The 17,188-nt window shown below is 38.8% G+C and overlaps 1 protein-coding gene across 3 annotated transcripts in view; it reads right to left on the minus strand.

Moving 5' to 3' along the window:
- The window catches only part of Dmd (dystrophin), a 1,999,854-nt gene that overhangs the window by 156,245 nt on the left and 1,826,421 nt on the right, over positions 1–17,188 (minus strand). The window lies entirely within an intron of this gene.

Consider the following 17,188-nt stretch of genomic DNA (forward strand, 5'->3'; position numbering starts at 1 on the left):
TGGACTAGCACTTTCAGAACCACGTAAGAACTTCTAAGAAATGAAAATCCCCACAGGGCCTCTCTCTATGCCTACTGAATCACAAACTCTTGAATAAGTGAGAAAAGTTTGAAAAGGACCAGTATAAACTGGAAATAAGATCAGGAAACCAATCGTGCTGCACGATTTGGTCTTGCAATCTTCTTTTATTGGAAAACCTAAAAGGAACATTTTCCCCAATAGAACATTTTATTCATGAAGTTACCGGGCCTGGATGGTTCAATGTGTCTCATTTTAAGAATGTGTAATATGATGACACAGGTTAACTAAACACAGTTATTTCAAGGTTGGAAATATTCCCAAAGAAGGAAGGCTTCATTAGCACAAAAATTTGCCACAATCTCTCCTCTCCTTAATATCTTAGAATCCAAAACAAAGTGAATCTTCTGATAAACTCCCTTTAGTGTTTCCTTTGTCCCTCTTTGTCTATTTATTTTGTTGGCCTGTTTTTTTTTCCTTTTTACCTGCTTTAAACCATTTGTTTCTTATTCTCATTTCTGGTTGATTCATTCCACTTCAATCAACGGTTTGACTGTATTCATTTTTTTTTCTTTTTAACATATTCTTTTCTTTTTTTTTCTTTGCTCAACATTTTTCCCCCTAGATGAAAGCACTGGAGACATCAATCTCCTTTTATTGTATGTTATAGCCTAGCAAAAAAAGGCAAAATATTTTTTAAAATATTTTAAAATGCCAGTTTTCATTATCTCTGACAAACCAGATAAAAATGTAAACCTTATCACTAAAGATAGGTATACATAAGTATGACTGCTTTTGCTATTTTAACAAATACAACACTTCTGATAGTCCTGCTGTCTGTTAGCTTGAGCTAGTGTGCTATGGAAGTAGCTGCTATTACTGACTGAGGGGGGCACACTAGGATTCATTATGAATGAGATTGTCCCTTGATCTAAAAGTAGACTCTGGGTCTGTTCCTAGGTTCCTCTGGAGTAAAAGGATTAGTGCTCTGTGATGAGGAAGTAATGGCCTTGTACTTAACCAGTGACTGCAATCTCTATGTTAATGCAGTTTATCACTTAAATATTGTTTCCTTCAATGTAAGGATCCAAATCTCACAGCATTAACATTTGTAAATATTAGACATCAATCAAGAAATGATTTGCAACACCTGTTTGGAGAGATGTTTGTCTCTCCTTCTCTGTTTGTGTTTGTGTTGTTTGGTTGGTAGTCTAGATGATTGGACCTTTTTAAATCACATCCTCAAGGACTAGAGTGGGGCATGGCTCAAGTAGTTAAGAGCTTACTTGGCAAGCCCGAGGCCCTATGTTCAAATTTCAGTGTTGCCAAAAGAGAAGTTCCTGCTCCAGATTTAAAGGCTTTGAAGTTCTTCTCTAAAATATCCCCAATGTTCAATTAGAAAACTACTAAGAATGATTTGTCAGGGGGAAGGGAGGAAAGCATGTAAAATAAGAAATCACTAGTCAGATTTTTTTTTTAATTTGACAGATGGCAATCCTTAAAAATACATCTATTTCTTTTTTTAGGCTTGAAGACTTGTTCCCAAATCTTGGTGTCATTTTAGAAAATAAATACTGAAAGTATTATTAAGAAATGACATGGGTATCACACTATTTTGTTGTCAATTTCAGTCAGATTATGAGTTTTACTTATCTAGAAGAAATATAATTGATACATCTTCATTTCACAAGCAAATTATATAATGATGTCATATACACATCATTAGCTTATTCATAGTAACATTCATTTTATTATTACTTTTTGGTGTTGTTGGAGACTAACCCGATGGCATCCCCCAGGACTCATTTATTGTCCTCACCATTATTATTATTACTATTGTCAATGTTGTTATTACTGTTTTGATGTGAAATACTGACATGAATAGAACTTGGAGTTCTGCCATCATAACAAAGTTAAATTGAATCCTGACTCCACAACCCATCATGAGCTATTGTATCCAATATCACAGTTGGAACCCAGTAAAGGGCTTGGAACTAGAGAGTATAGTTCTATGGCTCATGGTTTTAGATACATACATAAGCTGTCATGAAGAAATATGGCATCTTCTTATTTGGGAAAAGTCTTTGTTTTTTCTGTATGTACTCAATCTCACTGCTCACAGCAATCTCACTGATGACTTGGAGTGAGAGAGCAAATTTGACAAAAGGGGTTACAAAACGGGGGAATGGAATGTGGCTTAGGGGTAGAGTGCTTGCCTAGCATGCATGACACCCTGAGTTTGGTTCCTCAGTATCACATAAACAAAAAGTGGTGCTGTGGCTCAAGTGGTAGAGTGCTACCTTTGAGCAAAAGAAGTGCAGAGACAGTGCCCAGGCCCTGAGTTCAAGCCCCAGGGATGGAAGGGAGGGAGGGAGGGAGGGAGAGGGAGAGAGAGAGAGAGAGAGAGAGAGAGAGAGAGAGAGAGAGAGAGAGAGAGAGAGAGAGAGAGAGAGAGAGAGAGAGAGAGAGAGAGAGGAGAGGAGAGGAGAGGAGAGGAGAGGAGAGGAGAGGAGAGGAGAGGAGAGGAGAGGAGAGGAGAGGAGAGGAGAGAGAGAGAGAGAGAGAGAGAGAGAGAGAGAGAGAGAGAGAGAGAGAGAGAGAGAGAGAGGAGAGAGAGAGAGAGAGAAATTGACATGAGGTAATGAAAGGTGATCTAATAATTTTTCCTACAGTTCAAATTCCACTTTTTGCAATTATTTAAACTCTGTGGGAATCTTAAAGAAAACAGACTTCTCTGACCTAAGAAACTATGCTGGCTATTTCCCTATTGTCCCTTCCATTTCTATTCTCTGTTCTTCTCCACTCTGCTGCATGCCCCCAGGAGGCAAGACCTCTATGGAGGGCATCAATCAGGTTCTCTTGCCCTTTGATTTGCTTTTGCTTTCAACCAATGGGAGGCCATGATGAAAGGCTCAAAGAAGAAGATGAAAGGGCAGAAGGACAGTGATAGCTGGGTATTTAATCCTCAGGCTCCCTCCTGCTGGCTACTGGCCTGACAGTGGTTAAGTTCTTTGACCTGCAGCTACAACTCTTATTAAGCAGTCTTTTCCTACAATCCCAACATCCTGCAGGTGCCCCAAACTATTTCTTCTCCATGAGCTTTTGGATAAATATTTACCAACTCCTTATTCTTGCCCTTGACTTGTGCAGACCTTTGAAAACAGGCTTTCCATACTATTCTGTTCAAGGACCCCTTTCAAATGTGTCATCTATTTCTCCTAAGATTTCATCAAACAGGGACCCATTCAGCCAAATCCACTGTCTTGGCAAATAGATTGGATGCTGAGTGGGAACTGCTGATGGATGACCAAGTTAGCTCTACACCACAGAGCTGAAAACGTATTAGTCTCATTTATTGGAAAAATAGTTAGAGTGGGTTCCTCAATAAGCCCACAAGGAGCTTCTCTGATCTGTTGGGGTTAAGCCTAACTGAAATCATGAATGGGAGGCTGAAGGATGGAGCTGAAGTAGTAGCCTAGTAAGTGCAAGGCCCTGGGTTCCGTCCTCAGTACAAATTAAAATAATTGCTGGGTGCTTTTGGCTAACACCTATAATCAGGAGGTTGGGATCTGAGGATTGTGGTTCAAAGAAAGTCCCTATGAGACTCTTATCTACAATGAAGCACTGAAAAACTGGAAGTGGAGCAGTGGCTCAAAGTGGTATTACACTATCTTTGAGCAATAGAGCTCATGGACAGTGTCCAGGCCCTGAGTTCAAGCCCATGACCAAGCAAAGAAAAATTGCTAGAATTACAACTGGTATTAAGTATAGTTGTGATGATAAAGAACATTATTCTTTCCAAGAGCTCTGGTGATCTGCTTAGCCTTCAGAAAAAAATATTAAGGGAAGGATTAGAGAAGATGACAAAATTAAAAGGATGTAATGTGAAAACTCAGAACTTGGCCTGTATCCTAAATGCCATCATGGAACTTTTGAAAGAGGATGGCATTTAAGCGAGTGTGGTTCTGCCATATTTGACCCTAGAAAAACCTGTAGAGTAGTTGTGTGGGAGCTGAGAGGAGACCAGGTATAAGACAGTAGTACTATGAGAAGCATCTGAACAATGGCAGTGGCAAAAGGTGGACAAAAAGATAGAATAAGGTAGAAATTACCAGAGCCTCTACTAACCACATATAAGAATAGAAGAGGAGGAAGACCTGGGGTCAAAGTCTTTAGCTGCACATTGGAATCACCTGGGGAAATGTCTAAAAGTTCAGATGCCTCAGTCCCACCCTGCTCCAAGATTCTGGTTCAACTGGTATTAGACTCTGGGATTCTTAAGGCTGTCCAAGTAATTCAAACATACAAGGATCACTGTCACAGAGTGAATTTCTAAAATATTCAGGAAGCAGCTTGACATGACACTGTGGAGCTCAATGGAGGAAATATCTAGATTACAGCTAAGGATTGGACATTTCAATGCTGTAGGTGTGCTGGATTAGGATGAGCCCTTCATCTGCAGGGAGTGAAGGGCCAAGGACAGAAGCAGAGGCCACACTGTGTCTACCTTCCACAAGCACTTTGCCCTCTTTTGAGACTGCTTCTGGAATCCATGTTAGTCCGATGCTACCAGTGTAAAAATAGGCAGTGGAATAAGTAGAAAAAAAAGGAGGGGGGTGGCTTGCACCATTACTACAAGATATCCCCAGGGGATATTACCATAGTCCCTAGGGATCCAAGAGTCCCTCTAACTCCAAGAATCAATGCAAATTGTTTTTGTTCCCTAACCAATCTTAAGTACAAGCCTCATCATTGTATTGAAAACCCATTCCAAGTATAGGCATAGTTTCATGGAAATATGATACATATTTGATGGAAAAACGTTAACATTTGGGTATCTGGTAAACACACAAGAACTCCATGTTTCTCTTCGCATAGTGCAAGTTCTAGCCATGCACAATGAATCAGACAGCTAACAAATGCTTACAATAACGGTGAATCATTGCCAGTTAGGGCAAATACTGTGGCATGCTAATTAAAATATGTATAACAATGCCTCTAGATCAACCTGAAACCGACATCTTTTGGATACGAGATGAATTTCAGCCAGTTCACTTTAGCCAGCAACCAAAGAAGCCTCTACATTCAGACACAGAGCATTTCACACCCACACAAAAAGCCTATTTTTCCAGGCCCTTCTCTGCAGGGAGGCAGTGTAAGCCAGGCTGAGGAACATTCTCTGAGCCAGCTGCCATTTAAACCGAAGATTTTCACCAGACAGGTTCCAGATAAAGTCGAACTCTGCTTCAATCTCATGCAGTTTTCATTTCATACCATATCTCAAAGCTTCACAGAGCCACATATATCAAGCTGAACATCTAAAAAGATGTGAAGTTTAGCATCTTCACTAAAATAAAGCCACACTTCATTAACCTCACGGGCCAGTAGTCGCTTCGTGGGAAAGAATTCAGTTTGCCTATTAGCCTGCCAGCTATACAACATTACTAGCCTGCAAGAACCACATCATCTCCTGCTAAAAATGGATAATTGGTTAAGGTAGTTCAAGTGCATGTAACTATAGCATTCCTGGTCCACCTTAACAACAGCTCAGAGCTGTAACTATTTGTCTGCCTTCCCAAACTACAGTGCCAAATAGCAGGAATTTCAAAACTAGGCAGAAATTCTGACACTCTGCATAATCTCTCTTCCTCTTCAGCTACAAACAAGGCTTTGTATTCGATTAAACTCACAGCAGGTGACAACCCCAATTAGTGAATTCATTCTAGGGTTTCTTTCTACCTTCTTCCCACAAACTATAGTTTACAAAAAAAAAATAGGGGAAGTCATAGTCTTTTCTCAAATCACCAGTAAATTAACCCTTTCATTTCCCCAGTGAAGAATTTTCACTGGACAATGGAAGAATGTTGAAAACCCACTTCTTCTTGACTTCATAATAGGAGTTAAAGAAAAGTCTGCTCTACCAGACGTGGTTGTTTTTCTTCAAACTCACAGTGAGCTGAGATTTTCTGATCAATCCAGAAATTACAGTTTTTCTTTCTAATGGAAGACTCACAATGCCAATATTATCTAAACAATGATTAATGGGCAGACTGCTGACAGAGTTACTTGTAACTTATGTTCTTATTTTGGTGTATTTGAGGTGAAGAAAAATATTAAATTTTAGTTTAAACAGTCGGCATTGGCCTTAGGAAGCACACCAAGTCTATATTTCATGCTTGGTAAATATTTATTTGTCAAAGGAAATTCATCATTGAACAGGGATAGAGATTTGGTTTGAACATTCGAAACAATTGAGACAGCTTTAGCTCTCAGAGTGATTTACTTACACTTTGTCAATTGCTTCTCTTGAAATAATTCACAACCCAGTTTTATTTATGAGCACATGATTTAAAAAAAGCACAGCTTTGTCTTTTTTTAATTGTTTTAGTCCTGTCACTTTTCTTGAAACAAGTCATAGGACTTATTATCCACAAGAAAATACTGAACATATATCAAATAGTAATGCAGTTTTTAGAAGTAGTCATCTGTTACTGTCAGAGGTTCATTTCATTTTGAGTCTTTTTAATTAAAATGCAAAGTTATACATATACATGACTGCCTAAATTACCCCTTTCTGAAATACTTGAATTTTGTAAAAAAATGTTAAATGCTAATCTGAGAATTATTAATACTTATGACTTAGTTCTTGAGATTGGAGCCAAAAATTAAAATAAACAAAGGAATTACCAGTCAGTGAAGTGAACAAGGAAGTCATCTTAAATTGGAAAAAAAAGAAAACTGTAATATACATTTTTTTTTGTGGGTCATGGGGCTTGAGCTCAGCCTGGGCACTGCCATTGAGCTCAAGGCTACCACCTTACTACCCCTGGGACTGGGCGCTGTCCTTGAGCTCTTTTAGCTCAAGGCTACTGCCCTACTCTTGAGCCAACTCCCACTTCCCCTTTTCTAGAGGTTAATTGGAGATAAGAGTCTCAGGTCCTTTTGTGCCCAGGCTTGGTTTTGAACCTTGATCCTCAGCCTCCTGAGTAGCTAGGATTACAGATGTAAGCCACCACGCCCTGCTGAAAGAATCATGTTCTATCAAAGACTGCTTTCATAATCATCAGCAAGCAAGTATAGTTGTATATGCCAGCTTTAGGGAGAGGGGCCACAACAATTTTTCCCTTAGATGTTAATCACTTAATCCCTCAGGTGCTTTTGTTGACCTGTGAAATAAGGAAGGTACTGCACAGTGACATAGTGTGGGCCATAGGATTCTGAATGGCATTTGAAAGCCAGGGTGTGCTGTGGTAATGCAAAGTGGTCTGTCCCTTAGAAACAAATGCTATTAAGAATAGAGCAAGAAGCCAGGCATGGTGGTGAATACCTGTGATTCTAACACTTGGAAAGCTGGGGATGATGTCAGCCTGGACCCCTATCTCAGGGGAAGAAATTCCCAAAATAAATTTGGCACTGTCACTTTAACTTTTCATTTTAGATCATTGTATGAAATATAAATGAGAAGTCCAAGAGTTTAAGTATTTCCTCATTTTTATGTTGTTGTTGTTTTCCTTTTACATTTAAGAAGGAAACCAGGTAGGCAAAAAGTAAGATTTTTCATAATACAAATCAATAATCACAGTCTCAGATCCATCCACATCTATATTGAGATTGAGGTTAATATATGGATATTATTTACATGTGTTTTTAAATAAGGTATGCTTATATTCATGTTTTCAGCTAGCAGAACACAGCAAATGAATACTGATTTTATAGGGTACAGTGGGAGAAAAAAATCTCCTTGATAGAGAAGGCCTCTTGGTGGCAGACTTTCAATAGCCAGAATGTGATCACAATTACACACAAAGAACTACAGCCATGAAAAAGGAAATAAAGAAACTGGGAGAAAAGCTCAACTGCAGAATGCTTCCTAACATGCATGAGGTCGTGGATTTGTTTCCTAGCACTACAGACATGAGCAAAAGGTGGGAAAGGTGACAAATAGCATTATTAATTAGTGATATACCAAAGACCGGATCTTGTACTCCAGCCTTGACTTATTTTTGTCAAGGCATTTTTAATGTATGAAAAAGAAATATGAATTTCTATTTATTTACACTATCTAAGTGCTACCCACCAGATTAATTTTGTCATTAAATATTCTACTGTAGTAATTTCTTCCTGTGGTAGGAACTACTGGGTATTTATGGAATAATTGTATGTGCCTTCAGAGATCAAACACTTCTCACTTTTCTTTATGGTTTGTAAAGTCTGAGAGATGATAGGAGATTGACATGGAAATAAGCAAGAATTTCTTTTTTTTTTGCCAGTCCTGGGCTTGAGCTCAGGGCCTGAGCACTGTCCTTGGACTTTCTCAAGGCTAGAGCTCTACCACTTGAGCCTCAGCACCACTTCCGGCTTTTTTCTATGTATGTAGCACTGAGGAATCGAACCCGGGTCTTCATGCATGCTAGGCAAGCACTTTAACCACTAGGCCAAACTCCCAGCCCATAAGCAAGAATTTCTACATTATCAGGTTTATCACTTCATGTACTAGGGATATTCGAAGGAAATAAGGCTTGTCTTTAAGAGAAAAGATACATTCACATGTGAACAAACCAAATATCAAAGGGATTATGATAAATACAGAAATAGAAAAAAGTTGAAAAGCTAAGGTGATTAATTTGACCTCTCGGGATTAAGGATCATGCATTTCAATTAAGAATTAACTAGGTTTAAATCATTAGGTTTTATTTGTGTTTGTGTAAGTACATGACAAACTAAAGCAATTTTCTTAAACCGACTCTGTGAGCTAATCTCTCACATTAATAATTTACAAGGCACAGATTTTTTTATGTTAACACACTGCTGTGTTATAACATTAGTTTATGCTTTTTAGGAACTTAAAGTATCTGGAAATATTGGGCTTTATATCTTGGGAATGATAATCTGCAGAAAGTACTAACCATCCCCACTAGGATAACAAATCACTGTGTTTTGTGTGGAGTTGAAATCTTACATATGTTACTTAGGTTGGTCTAGAAATCCTAAATTTAAGGAACAGGAATATAGTTCTGGCCCCCTGAATGCTGAGACTATAATATGCCACCACATAGCTTTCAAAACACAGCCTTGAGTTGATATTGACAACTTAGTGTGAGAATCTAGGTCCTCACAGATTGATCTGCTTTTTTTTTTGCCAGTCCTAGGGCTTGAATTCAGGGCAGGAGCCCTGACTTGGCCTTTCTCAACCCTAAAGCTCTACCACTTGATCCTGGCTGTTTCTATGTATCTGGTACCAAGGAATTTATCCCCAGTCTTGGTGCTTGCTAGGCAAGCACTCTACCACTAGGCCACACTCTTGGCCCCTTGACCTATGCTTAATCATTTGGAAGCTGACAGACAAGAATTGAAAGTTTAATTGCATGTGATGGATAGAAAGGAAATTATGACTGTCTTGCTCGCTTTTTTTTCATTGAGGTACTGGGGCTTGAACCCAGGGTTTGTTTAGTGTTCCTTAGCTTTTTCATTCAAGGCTGGCACTCTATTACTTGAGCCCTAGTTCCATTTCTAGCTTTCTGGTTGTAAACTGAAGATAAGAATCTCTTGGATTTGTCTGCCTGGGCTAGCTTCAAACTGTGACCCTCAGATCTCAGCCTCTCTAGTAGCTAACATTACAAGTTTGAGCCACTGGCACCAGGCTTCTGAGTATTTCTCTTTAAACAGAATTCAATTTGGGGTGAAAAGAAACAATGATGAAAAATATCCATATGAATGGGAATACATGTCCAGACTATTACATTAGAAGAGTTAAGACAGGACAGATGATTAAATGAATGGTATTACTCAGAATAGGAGGAAAGATTGAATCCAAGAGAGATTAGGGGATAAAAGTAATGAATGTTTTCAATTAATTGGATGTAAGAGCTGAAGGAAAGGGAAGAGTCTAGTTTATTTGATACCAGCACCATTAGCTATGGATTCACATCTGTGTATATACTATGTGATTATACCTCATGTTGTTCCACAATAGCTTTAGACAACTCAAAATAACGTATAACTATTTTTGGAGTGCCTGTCCTGGAGCTTGGACTCAGGGACTGGGTGCTTTCCCTGAGCTTTCTTTTGCTCAAGGCTAGGGCTCTACCACTTAAGCCCCTATTTCACTTCTGGCTTTTTGGGTAGTTTTAGTGGAAATAAGAGTCTCACAGACTTATCTGTCAGGACTGGTTTTGAAAATAGATCCTCATATACTAGCCTCCTGAGTAGCTAGGATTACAGATGTAAACCACTGGTATTCTGCTAACATGTATCTTAAAAATTAATAGAAAGTCAGGCTCTGATGACTCACACCTGTAATTCTAGCTACTCAGGAACCTGAGACCCGATGATCACAGTTCAAAGCTAGGTTAAGTAAAAATGTATGTGAAACTCTTATTTGCAATTAACCACCAAAAGGCCAGAAGCAGAGTTGTGGCTCAACTGGCAGAGTGCTAGCCTTCAGCAAAAAAATTCAGAGACAGCATTCAGGTCCTAAGTTCAAGCCCCAGGACCAGAACAAAAAATAATAAATAAAAGTGGTGGATATAGAATGGATGCTACAGCTTAGTAGTAAAGCATTGGCATGAATGAGACTTCCATTTTGATCAGTAACATCACAAACTAACAGATGAAAGTTTAGGAATAAAGAAATATAAATAGAATAAAACATTAAGAAACTGGAAAAAGGACAGATTTAAAGGTTATAGGGGCTTGGCATAGGTGTAAAATTTTGTTGTGTACATCTACCAGAAGAAGAAAGACAAACAACAAAGAAGTAGGACAGATATGGAGCAATTACAATTCTCATTCTCCTTTGATAGGAATGCAAATTGGTACAAATATACCAAAAAGTGTTTGAAACATGTATGAAAGCTGAGCATATGCTTTTCATATGGCCTAGAAATTCTATTCCTTAATATAGTTTCTAAGAAGTATACATGCACATGAATATGCACACATACACACACACACGCGCGTGCACACACACACACACACACACACACACACACACTCGTATCTCAATTGATGACATTGTAGGACATTTATAGCATCACTTTTTTTTGCCAGTCCTGGGCCTTGAACTCAGGGCCTGAACACTGTCCTTGGACACTTTTTGCTCAAGGCAAGTGCTCTGCCACTTGAGCCACAGCACCACTTCTGGCTTTTCTATGTATGTGGTACTGAGGAATTGAACCCAGGTCTTCATGCATGCTAGGCAAGCAGTCTACCACTAGGCCAAACTCCCGGCTCTTATATTATCACTTTTCATGCCAAATCCCAAACAGTGGTAGAGGATATAACAGATTATACATTCGCAAATGGAATATTGTATGAAAATGAACAGTCTACCACTTCATAAAAGAGTATAGGTGAAGTCTTTGAAAGAAGCCAGATATAAAAGAGGTGTTTGTTTTATGATTCCATTTCTCTAAAGGACAAAAAATAGGCAAAATAATTCATGGTTATCAAATTCAACACAGTGGTTACTTTAAATGGAGGGTAGTGATTGGAGGGGAGGTCAAGGAGCTGGGAATGTTGTGTTTATTGATCTTAGTGCTGGTTACATGTATGTAGTCATATCTGGGAAGTAAAATATGTGCATGTATGTGACTTTAATGTTTTCTTAATGCTTATTAATGCAAATTTTAATCCAAAAAGTAGACAGGAGTTAACCAATACCAATAACACTATTATCAACAGTAACAATAATGCATACTATTTATTGAACCCTTCCATTTCACATACTACCAGTGCTTTACACAAACCTATAACATTTCTATTTTGACTGAGTTTGTACAAATGAGCATATTGAAGCATCATAAAATGAAGACACTTTCTCAAGAATCTCAAACTAGCAACAGGCATATTGGCATTATGGAACTGAATAAAAACAGGATACTCTGGCTCTACCACTCTGTCACTCTGCAACAGTGCTTTCCAGACTGAAGCTTATGAATAGTTAATAGGTCATAAACTTTATAGATTAGATCATCACTAGTATTATTGTTGAAGGGAAAGAATTGAATGGAAAATATGAAAGAGTATTATATAGAAAGAGTAAGCAATGTTTAGTGAAAAGCCATAAGGACATGAATAAAAGCATACATATGCAAACATATATGTACTGATAGTGGAATGGTATAAGATATAACATTACAGAAAATGGGCCAAAAAAGACAAACGTCCATTGTATAATAAATAATTTTGTGCCTACCACACAGTAAGATATAGTATAATTTGGAAGTAATTGAGCCTGGTTTAGGGCTGGTGCATTGTAAGGAATTGGAGTGGGAATCAAAGATTTAGGAGGGATGAGTAAATACAGCAGGGGTTCATCAACTCTGAAATCAGAGGTGCATGTGGTACTATAGGGGATGAGAATATGTCCAAAGTTTCAGGGGTGTCTCCTCTACCAGCCGTTTGTTTGGGTGACTGAGGAGTAAAATATAAATCAATGCCTTTTCTTTTTCTTCCAAATGGCATGGTAATATTGTCACATTGCAGAAGGAGAAAACATTGCTGCTAAACGTATTGTCAAGAGGAGTAACAAGTAGCTCACATTCCTTTACACAACTGCATGCTGACTGTCTAAGTAATATACTGCAAAACATTAAGTAAGAAATAACCCCTTTGGGGCCGGAGTTTGGCCTAGTGGTTAAAGTGCTTGCCTAGCATGCATGGAGACCTGGGTTCGATTCCTCGGAACCACATACATAGAAAAAAGCCGGAAGTGGTGCTGAGGCTCAAGTGGTAGAGCTCTAGCCTTGAGAAAGAGTCCAAGGACAGTGCTCAGGCCCTGAGCTCAAGCCCAGGACTGGCAAAAAAAAAAAAAGAAATAACCCCTTTGCCCTCACCCTGTAGTTAGACCTAACTGGAAGCCCTTGCTGGTATGACCAAACAAATAACAGCTTTAAAAATAAAATTCTTAGCCAGGTATGGTGACTCTTGTCTGTAATCCTAGATATTCAGGAGGCTTAGATCTGAGGATCAAGGTTCAAAGCCAGACCAGGCACAAAAGGACCTGAGACTCTTATCTCCAATTAACCTCTAGAAAATGGGAAGTGAGGCTTGGTTCAAGGGTAGGGTGGTAGCTTGAGCTGAAGAGCTCAGGGACAAGGCCCAGGCCAAGTTCAAGCCCCACGACTCACAAAAAAAAGAATAAAATTCTTTAGTGAAACCCATCAAACGGTTTGGAAGGGGGATAGGAGAGAAGAGGACCATTCCTCTGAATGGTGAATTTATTTAAAGTGCACCTTGTGAATGTGTGGAAATACCAAAACTACCAAAACAAAATCCCCTCTAACTTCACATGTATGCTAATTAAGATACAGTGATTAAACATTCATAATTCTTTTCAAGAGAGGACCCAACCGTGAGAGTACCCAGAAAGGAAGTAACAATCATGCTTCCTTCAGTGTTCAATCACACCATTCATTAAATTCCCTATAGTAATAAGTTGTTAATAAGAACATTTTAATCAACATTTCTTATATTTTAAAATTACGAGACTATGGATATGCATGTCTAGCACTGGCTATAAAGCTACAAACCAGGGGGACGGGAGTTTGGCCTAGTGGTGGAGTGCTTGCCTAGCATGCACGAAGACCCTGGTTCGATTCCTTGGTACCCCACATACATAGCAAAAGGCTGGAAGTGGTGCTGAGGCTCAAGTGGTAGAGCTCTAGCCTTGAGAAAGTCCAAGGACAGTGCTCAAGCCCTGAGCTCAAGCCCAGGACTGGCCAAAAAAAAAAAAGCTACAAACCAACTGTTAACCCAGTAATGATTACTGACAAAGCAAAAATATTACCAGTATATTCCAATGTACCTACAATCAAATTCAGTCTTCTTACTCTGTAGGATACTGTACCTATAACTTTTCTACAATATCTTGTGATACAGCCCCCTTTCCTCATATCTAGCTTCTAGCAGTAGGTACTTTCCCAACTCTGTGTATCTGAGATGGCCCTACGACATGTCTTTCTTCAGCCAGTAGATAATACCAAACATGATATATGCAAAAAGCTTACAAGTCTCTATATGAAGGCTGGATTAGAATGTTAGATGATGTATCATATAATTGCATCTGCTTCTAAATGACAGCCTGCTAACCATCAGATATGCAAGTGACATCACTAAAACTCAACCAGTGGCCAGATGACCAGAGATCCAAGTCTAGCAAAGAATAAGAATAATATAAGTCATCCATACCACAAAAATGGCCTGTCCACCCATCAAAAAGGTAAATAAATAGCTGGGATTCTACAAGCTCAGTAAACTATGGCTCATGGACTAAGTTTAGTATATAGCCTCTTTTTGTATAGCCTGATAGTGAAATATGAATTTTATGCTGTTGATGAGATTTAAACTTCAAAAAAAAATGAGTCTACAGGCCTGTAATCCTAGCTACTCAGGAGGCTGAGATCTGAGGCTTGTGGTCCAAAGCCAGTTGGGGCATGAAAGACTGTGAGACTCTCATCTCCAATGAACCACCAGAAAATTGGAAGTGGCTCTGTGGCTCAAGGGGTAGGGCAGTAGCCTTGAGTTGAAGAGCTCAGGGACAGTGCCCAGGCTCAGAATTAAAGTCCCACAACTGACAAAAAAAGGAAAAGAAGAAAGAAAGAAAAGTAGAGATTTTCTTACTGAATAGAAAAGTATAAAGAATGTAATACTGAAGGTAAACTGATACCATTAGGAAATATCTTTTCATATATACATATATATTATTGTAATTAATAGAACAGTTACATGATATTTGCCAGATAGATGGTGTATTAATTCCCATACACTGATACCCTTTCACATGTCTTGGTCCCCATTTCCCTCCCCCCACCCCCACCTCTCATCTTGTTTTCCCCTGTTCCCTATCCAATTTCAAATAACCAAATACAAATATATCTGATATACCAGGTAACAAAGTGAGATACTGTAACAATATGAGATAACCAAGGGACAGATGAGAGATAACATAGTACCTTAAGAACAACAATCATTCATTATATGGCTTATGTTTCTATATCCTAGAGATCCTTTCATTTAGCATCCTACTATATGGCCTTTTGTATCAAGGTTTAGCTCTATTGCAAATCTCTGCTAGGAGAGCCCAAGGTTTCTACTGATTATGTCAAATGAGGGAAACCATTGAGCCTAAGTTCCTTTGAGTCTGGCTTACTTCACTTAATATGATCTTTTCTAAGTCTTTCCATTTCCTAACAAATGGGGAAATGTCATTCTTTCTGACAGCAGCATAGAATTCCATTGTGTATAAATACCACAACTTGTGGATCCAATCATCTATTGAGGGGCATCAGGGTTGGTTCCATATCTTTGCTATGGTAAATAGTGCTGCTATGAACATTGTTGTGCTGGTGGATTTAGTATGTCCCTGTTTCTGGATGATTGGGTAAATGCCAAGTAGTGGAATTGCTGGGTCATAGGGAAGCTCTATGTTTAGTCTTTTGAGGAACTGCCATACTGCTTTCCATAGTGGTTAAATGAGTTTGCACTCCCACCAACAGTGTAGTAGTGATCCCTCCTGGCCACATCCCCTCCAGCATCTTTTGTTATTAGTTTTCTTGATCCTGGCCATTCTAACTGGAGTGAGGTGGAATCTTAGAGTTGTTTTGATTTGCATTTCTTTTATGGACAGAGATGTTGAGCATTTCTTCATGTGTCTATAGGCCATTTTTGTTTCTTCTTCAGAGAAGACTCTCTTTAAGTCTTTGGCCCATCTTTTAATGGGATGGTTGTTACTTTGGAGATTAGTTTTGGATTGATTCAATTTTTTGAGCTGTTGATATATTTTAGATATGAGGCCTTTGTCTGTTGTATGGTTGGTGAAGATCTTCTACCACTCTGTAGACTTCCTAATTAACTTACTAGCTATGTCCTTTGCCATACAAAAGCTCTGCAGTTTAATGCAGTCCCACTTATCCAGCCTTTCTCTGATTTGTTGTGATTCTTGGTCCTTATTAAGAACGTTTTGACCTGTGCCAAGAAGGTCTAGTGTATCTCTTATTCCTTCTTGTAAAGTTTTCAGTGTGTCAGCTTTTACCTCCAGGTATTTGATCCATTTGGAGTTAATTCTAGTGCAGGGTGACAAAGAAGGATCAAACTTTAGTTTTCTGCAGGTGCTTATCCAGTTCTGCCAGCACAACTTGTTGAAGAGGCTATCTTTCTTCCATTCTATTTTTTTGGCTCCCTTGTCAAAGATTAGGTGGCCAGGGGCCGGGAGTTTGGCCTAGTGGTTAAAGTGCTTGCCTAGCATGCATGAAGACCTGGGTTCGATTCCTCGGTACCACATACATAGAAAAAAAGCCGGAAGTGGTGCTGAGGCTCAAGTGGTAGAGCTCTAGCCTTGAGAAAGTCCAAGGACAGTGCTCAGGCCCTGAGCTCAAGCCCAGGACTGGCAAAAAAAATTATTAGGTGGCCAATGATCTGTGGTTTAATATCTGGGTCTTCAGTTCTATTCCACTGGTCTTCAGGCCTGTTCTTGTGCCAGTACCAAGCTGTTTTGATAATTATAGCTCTGTAATAGAGTCTAAAGTTTGGTATTGAAATTCCTCCTGTGCTGTTCTTTCTGCTAAGAAGTGTTTTTGCTATACGGGGTCTTTTATTATTCCATATGAAATTTTAGATTGACTCTTCTATTTCTTTAAAGAATGACATTGGGATATTGATGGGTATTGCGTTGAATTTGTAGTTAGCACTTGGCAAGATTATCATTTTCACGATCTTGATTCTTCCAATCCAGGAGCATGGGAGGTTTTTCCATTTCCTCAGTTCTGCTTTAATTTCCCTTTTCAGGGTTTTAAAGTTTTCATCAAAAAGGTCCTTTACATTCTTAGTTAAGGTAATTCCTAGGTACTTTATTTTCTTTGAGGCTATTGCAAAAGGAGTTGCTTTCCATTAGGAAATAATCTTAAAAATACATATGCGGGGATAATAGAATAAGAAAAAAATTTATTTGCCTTAATGTATTGAGTGTTCACATTGTCCTAACTCATTCAATAAACATTCAAATATTTGAGAAAAAAAGTCTAGTACTCTGGTTCATGCTACTAGGGAAGCTGAGATAAAAAGGACTGAGTTTTGAGGCTAGCCTTGACAAAAGGTTCAAATGACTCAATGTCAACAGAAAAAGCTGAGTGTGATGTTTTACACCTGCCATCCCACCTGTGGTAGGAAATGT

Source organism: Megascapheus bottae, chromosome X (genome assembly GCF_031878675.1).
Source record: "Megascapheus bottae isolate mThoBot1 chromosome X, mThoBot2.hap1, whole genome shotgun sequence".
Taxonomy (NCBI): domain Eukaryota; kingdom Metazoa; phylum Chordata; class Mammalia; order Rodentia; family Geomyidae; genus Megascapheus; species Megascapheus bottae.